General features: G+C 34.5%; 1 long non-coding RNA gene across 4 annotated transcripts; it reads right to left on the bottom strand.

Annotated features, from left to right (window-relative positions):
• Positions 1 to 558: 558 nt before the first annotated feature.
• LOC122518158 lies at positions 559 to 2,169 on the bottom strand. Of its 4 annotated transcripts, none has more exons than XR_006303990.1 (2): positions 2,048 to 2,169; positions 559 to 709 (listed from the first exon to the last, which is right to left on the bottom strand). It is a non-coding gene; the product is annotated as an uncharacterized LOC122518158 (long non-coding RNA). The 4 variants fall into 4 exon arrangements; XR_006303991.1 differs by lacking the exon at positions 2,048 to 2,169 and adding an exon at positions 1,113 to 2,041; XR_006303993.1 differs by lacking the exon at positions 2,048 to 2,169 and adding an exon at positions 941 to 1,106.
• Between the last annotated feature and the right edge of the window lie 4,940 nt (positions 2,170 to 7,109).

The raw sequence follows: 7,109 nt of genomic DNA, 5'->3' as shown, positions 1-7,109 counted from the left end.
AGGAATGGACGCAAGCGCATTTTCCTATCTTGAATTTTATCTTAATTAACACGTAGATCTACTTCTGTGTGAGCGTATTTTCCCCTCGTTATAACGATTATATTCTAAAGAAATATATATACGTTCGTAATAGAAGACAAATGAAAGAAAAAGAAAAAAACAACGAGATAAACGTTAAATTCAATTTCGGATATCCTCTTTTGTATGCGAGAAATCTCGATTCAAATTTTATATAATTTATATACATAGATTACGAACACAATACATCTACATGTATAGGTATATTATATGTATACGTATATGTTCCTCTCATAGAAATACGTGAGTGAAAATCTCAAGTACTTTGAAATTGTTCTTGAAAAAAATTGCAAAGCGAACCGAATAAAAATCGATCGAATTCCTAATTTGTTCGCGTTTTCTAATCTATTTTTCTCCTCTTCCTCTTCCTCCTCCTCCTCCTCCTCCTCCTCTTCCTCTTCCTCCTCCTCCGCCACCTCCACCTCCCCCTTCTCCTTCACCGCTTCTTCTTTTTCTTCTTCCTCGTTTTTTTTTTCGCCCTTTTTCTTCTTCCTTACACTTGCCCGATGTAAAGTCGGATCCTCTCCCTGAACAACACAGAGAAGCACGATACACCGTTAAGTCGGACACGAAAAATCCTTTCTTCCTTTCGTTTTTCAACTTTGTTCAAAAATTTGGAAATATGTTTCATCTGCAGAGGAACGAATGTATGCGTATATATTTGGAAGTTTGAGAAAAATCGAATTAAAGTGTTTCTTTTCAAAAGAAAATACGATAGACTTGATTACTTTGAACGATAAAAGAAAAGGTTCTCTTTTGATCGATATATTATTATATAAATATATTATAATATTCGTTATACGCGTGTATAATAATATATTATGCATGTGATTTAACTAGATAGGAAAAGAGAAAAGCGTACGCAAGTAAAGAACGAGGAATATATGTTAAAGGGTGAACTCAAGGTTGGAATCGTGATGTGCCATTCAGCCATTTTACTATAATTAATGAAAGAACCGACGGAAACGGGAGTCGTTTGAAAAGGACAAAAAAAAGAAAGAAAGAAAAATTTGAGAATATTTTTCGTCGCATACTTGAATCATTCGATGCACGTTCACGCCATGACTATAAAAATAATCTCTAACCGCGCTTTACGAGCGATGAACTGACAGACCCCCCTTATTTCCGACTTGTAAAGAGGACGTCCGGACTTTTAACTTTCCGCGAAAATATCAAGCAACTTTCATTTTCCATCCATTAACTGGATCCAATTCTTTTTCTTAATTCTTTTTCTTTTGTTTGGTCTTTTGTCGATGATGATCAAATCTTTACCGAAAATTATGCGCATAACCAAACAACATTCGACGAGAAATCAGTAAAGAAACAATTGGCAATTTGATTTTCGACAACTTGCATCATCCCTTCTTTTAAAATCTCTCTCTCTCTCTCTTGTTTACTTTCCGTATAAACTATTCCACGTGTTTCTACCTATAACCGTATCTAACTATCAACGCTTCTCACAAATCATATTACGCGCGAGTTCGCGTTAATAATTATTGCAATTTCATCGTATTCAATGATCCGAGGATAGCAAACACGATAACGCTCGAACGTAATGATGAAAATACGCGAAAACCATTTCTCGTTAACAGGATTATTTCGATCGGGATAAGTTGATCGTAACATCGCGTCGAAAGTTTGGTGCTCTTTCCAATTCGTTCAACAACAACAAGAACAAAATGAAACACCTGGAAAGATATTTTTCTTATCAATAATTCGCGTAACAGGTGTTTTCTTTCGTTAAATATTCATCAAATACACGTCACGGCACACGTTAACAGGATGATAGGAAAAAAAAGATAAAGAAAAAGAGATTAAAAAATAATAAAAACCAAAAAAAAGGGAATTCGTTGGAAAAGTTAAAAAAGAAAAAAATAAAGAGGAAAGCGAGAAAAAAATCTATAAAATATGCAGAAAACCGATCGCGAAACACGTAAACGAGACGAGCCGAAAACGCGAATTGACCCACCCCAGGATATTTCTTCCTCAAGGGAGCCGGAATGTATTTCGCGGTTTGAGAGGACCGACTGCAGCCGCCGCGTGACTCCAAAGCTTCGTGTTTGCGTCTGATTTGCGCTTGCGTCCTCTTTCCACTTTCCTTCCCATCTGTGTAAACGCGCCCGCGCGCACCCGCGCACACCCCCACGCGTCCGCGCCGATCCCTTTGTCCTCTTCTAAGCTCTTCCTTCCTTCCTATCTTTTTTCCTATCTTTCTTATTCTTATATTGATAGATACTACCTATTCGAAAAAGACTTTAAAAAGGATTTATTCCAACGTCGTTTCGATAAACGAACCCTGGCAAAATTTTATCAGAACTTATCGAGCAAGTATTATTTTCTATTTCAACGAGTAAACATAGAAAGCTCTCTCTCTCTTTCTCTCTTTCTTTTCATACTAGACTGAATTTAAAAAATATATATTTTTTATTATTTTTACATTTCTTTTAACAAAGCATGATTTATGTTCAATACTGGTTACTATGATTCGATAATATTAAACTTATATACGAGTCGCCCAATGCACAATGACATTTACATCTATGATAAGCACGAAAGTATTACTCAAGACAACGGGAAAAGTAAACTAATTGTAAGTTACATGTTGAAGGAACACTCGCTGCTATATGTCATTTATGGTTACAGAAGTACGTGGTTCGAATTTAAAGTACCTACTCTGCCTGCGGGAAAAAGCATCTTCATTCCTGTCAATTGCATACACCTTCGCGATGTTGAAATTCGCTTATCACGCTTGTAGTTTATATTTTATCCATATTTGTCGCTGAAGTCATAAAAAAAAAAGTGAAAATCAAGAAACATTAATAATTCGTTTGTTTCTATCGACGCGACCGAGTCGTCTTTCATTCATTTATCATTCTCATCTTTCGGCAGACCCATCAAAATTATTTTTCTCGTCAATTTCCTACATCGAAGCATCGAAGAAAAATTGATCGTAAAAAGAAAACTTTTCGAAATTTTTCTCAAGATTCTCGATAGCAAATAATACGTTCATCTAAAAGTAAATATCGTCAGTATGTGCGACCATTGCGCGTGAGTATAATGCGAATTTCTGAAAATCCCCTGAACGTTCACGTACAAACAGATCTATTTCAACGTTATCACGTATTTCTCTTATATCGTACAGAAAAGTAACCAGTCAGAAAGGATACACCGGCCAAGTGACGTGCAAATGTGAACAGTAAGTTCTTATTTATATTTCTCGGACGGTTAAATTATTTCCATTAAAAATTATCAAATAATTTATTGCGAAATGTGTGTATGTGTTAGTGTGTATGCCAAAAAATATATCATTTGAACTAAGCAAGCACGACATTTTATGTTTCGCAGTGCCGAGAAAAAGGAGGAGACCAAAAAGGAAGAACTTGGTGGTTGCTGTAGCCGAAAGTACGAACTCCATCAATTTCCTCTTACGATTCGAGAACCGACTTATGTTAGGGAGATAAATTGAGAAAGGAAAAAAAGAAGGGAGAGAGAGAGGGGGAGTTTTTTTCCTCGTAGTAAATTCAACTATTACCATTAGCAACATCCTTCTTTTCTCGACTATTTGATTCGTTTCTTTTGTTTTTATTTGTGTTGTGATTTTCTTTATCCCAATATGGCCGCCGCCGCCGCTGCCGCCGTTGGTATTTTCAACATATCGATTCGAAATACGCTTTGATTCTGTGTTTCTTTCATTTTTTGTCGCTATCTGACAATTGAACGAGAAAATGCGATCAGTTGGATAAATCGATCGAATGTATGCGCAGAGAACGAAAGACGGAAAGTGGATGCTGCGGTGCCAAATGTTGCGCCGGTACGAAGGAACGTAGTGGTTGCTGATGACATTCCTTGCTCGGAGGGACCAGAAATTCCAATTTAATTCTTTCACTTTTCGAGATCGACCGTGTTCTCTAAGAGAACTGACACCCACGAGAGAAGCATCTAGAATATAATGGTAATGCGTGGTGTGCGGTCATATGGGGTTTTTTTTTTGTTTTATCTCCTTTTATTTTTCCCCATTAAAATTAATTGTCAATATATATGTATATATGTACATAGTATTTCCAAAAGCATTTACTTTCGCATATTCTGCATCGTTAATTTATTATTTTCTTTAGAGCAAGAGAAGCAGCCGGTGGTTGCTGTATGTCAGGCTGTTGCAAGGAGAAAGACGATAAGCCTAACAAAACTCGGAAAGAAGGTGCTAGTTGCTGCGCCCGTAAAAATCAATCAACTTGAAATACCACCATACCAATTTTAAGTCAAATACTATAATTCTGTAATGCTAATTACAAAATAAATATAAACGATGCTTTGGTGAAATTGGATCAATTCAATTATTTAATTAATAAAAAATCGTGTTCGATTATTTTAATTATGAACGTTAATAAATTAATTTAATAACTATCACAAAATTGATCAATCAGCATTTAAGATTCAGATCTTTTGTTTTTTTTTCGATCTAGTTTTATTTCATCTTTTTTTTTGAGATATCGAATCGAAATGTAATAAGAAAACGAGCATAACCTTTTAACATCTCTTAACAAATTATTCTTTCGACCTAAATCAATTGACAAATTTTCTCTTTAGCATAATGTGTAATCATTGACAACTAAAGAAAGAAGCATGACGATTTCTATTTCTATGTTTGTTTAAAAATTTCAAATATTGTACGATGAAACCGACGCAAGAATTATCGCCTCGAGGAATCGATGATGCGAGGTAAAAAAGGAAATAAAAATATTTAGGTTATTGATAAAATTAAAAAAACAGAATCAGAATCGAATCAGAAATTAAAAAGAAATAATTTTAATCTAAAAATATAAATGTAGATATAGAAAAAAGAAATATCTTATTGTTAAAGGTTGCATAGTCATAATAATCTTTTACAAATCCTTGGAAAATCGGTTTTTGCAGAAAGATCAGCAGCTGTGATAGCCCTTCTTCTCCAAAGGGATGCTGCTCTTGGAAGCAAAGTTGCTGCGGTGGCGGTTGTTGCGAACCAATGTCGAACTGCTGTTCTACTAGAAAGCAGGATAACGTTAACTGTTACCAAAAAGCAACGTCTGCTTTTACCTATGGTTATAATCCTTTAGAAATGGCAATGAATATGCTTCATGAAACGATTGAGAGTAAGCCCCTAAGATTTCAACAAACTACCGGTAACATTTTTTCCAATTACCGATGCTTATTAAAAGAACTTCTTTGTGTATGAAAATAATCTTTAAATAGCCAAGAAAAAAGTTTTATGCTCGAACATATCGGAAACAGAGACGTGCTATGGTGGTGAATGCGGTAAAACTCTGAAGGAGGATTCGAATGTAAAGGACATTAGGGAAGAACACGAAGAAAACGAAGAAAACGAAGAAAAAGAAAACGATTTGGTTGAATCGACTATACAACCATCAGAACGATAGAAATACAAAAGAAAAAAGTAATAATATTCTATATAAAAATATGAAAAGTATACAAAAAAAAAATGTGGATTTGGTATATGTTCAAAAAGACAGAAGTTTAAGAAAATCTAAGCGACTGAATCGTTTAAACACAGCATGGAAACTATTATTTCTCGAATCCATGTCGAATAATAGAATCCTTAGCCACGTTAACCTTCTCTTCCAAGTAACTTAATCCTAAATAAAAGATACAAACGGTGAACCTTAATGTTCCACTGTTCTCTACTCTGAAATCAGAGTTGGAAGTCTGAAACGTTCGGGGTAATCCCTTTCTCTTCTATCTATTATTAACTAGGATCTTGGAAAGAAAAGGGCAAAGTTGAGCTTCTTCTTCTTCTTCTTCTTCTTCCCCTCCTCATAGTATTCAGTTCGAAATACTTTTCGATACGAGTTCAACTCACATTATAGTTACGATGAGAACCAACGCCTGTATTTTACGATGTCACAGGTGACATCGACAAATATCCGATAAATATTTCATCTATTCAGAAAATGAACAAATCAATCTTGACACACATATAAAATTTATTACTACCTGTATTTTTTCGTGAATATCTATATAACATACATATACATATATTTGTATATATGTATACAGATATTTTACGAAAAATTCAGATAGTAATAAATTTTTACCTAATAACGTTTAATTATTGTTATTCTATTTCATAATCGCAAAAGACAGCGATTGCTTTGTTTCCTATTCGCATGATTGCTTCGTATCTGTTTTCATGAAAATTAATGGAATCGGTAGGATTACAAAAGGTTAAAGCAATCACTAGCGACAGCTATATCCACCCGGAAATTGGAGAATCACTCTGTGCGATACGAAACGGAACGAGACCAACAATATTGTCAATAGTTTCTATACATTTCATTTATATATATCTTTATATACGTACGTAAAGTGTATAAGAATTTAGAATTCAATGAATATTAGTATTCATTAACGTGATTTTTTGAAAGTATTTAGCAAAGGAAAAATTCATATTACGAAAAAGAGATTGGCATTGGATTCTTTTCTCTTTTGTCGCGACATTTTAGTTTCTTTTCATCTCTCTTGTTCACAATCGTTAACAGTAGCGATAAAGAATCGTAGAAAATCAGAAAAGACGTGGCTTTGGTCGCGTGCCGATGAAAATCGCAATTAGTTTCGAGTAGGTTGGGTTGGGTATGTCGAATCGCTCGGATGTTTCGTCGAATGCAAATCGATCAGTAATTGAATCGCGCTCTCCAACGTACGATTCGCGATAGAGATTTATGCGAAACGGTACTTTATCGAATATTCAAATATACGCGAGGCAAAGCTTTTTTATTCGCCAAGCGACTAGTGCAAAAAATAGACCGCCACAGCAGCTTGTCGAGATTGTAAAGTCGGCTTTGTGATCAATTATCGATTAACCGAAATATTTAACGAATAATAACAAGTCTGATATATTCGAGCTAGATTTGTAAATATATAACATAGAATACACACGCATTTTTTCAAAATTCGATCGAGTTTTCATAGGAATTATCTAAAATTGATCAATCTTTCAACAAAGTGGATAATATTAGTTGTTAATATTAATTAAATTT

The sequence above is a fragment of the Polistes fuscatus genome, unplaced genomic scaffold (genome assembly GCF_010416935.1).
Source record: "Polistes fuscatus isolate 324 unplaced genomic scaffold, CU_Pfus_HIC Scaffold1, whole genome shotgun sequence".
NCBI classification, from domain to species: Eukaryota; Metazoa; Arthropoda; class Insecta; order Hymenoptera; family Vespidae; genus Polistes; species Polistes fuscatus.
This window is presented reverse-complemented; position numbering and strand designations above follow the sequence as displayed.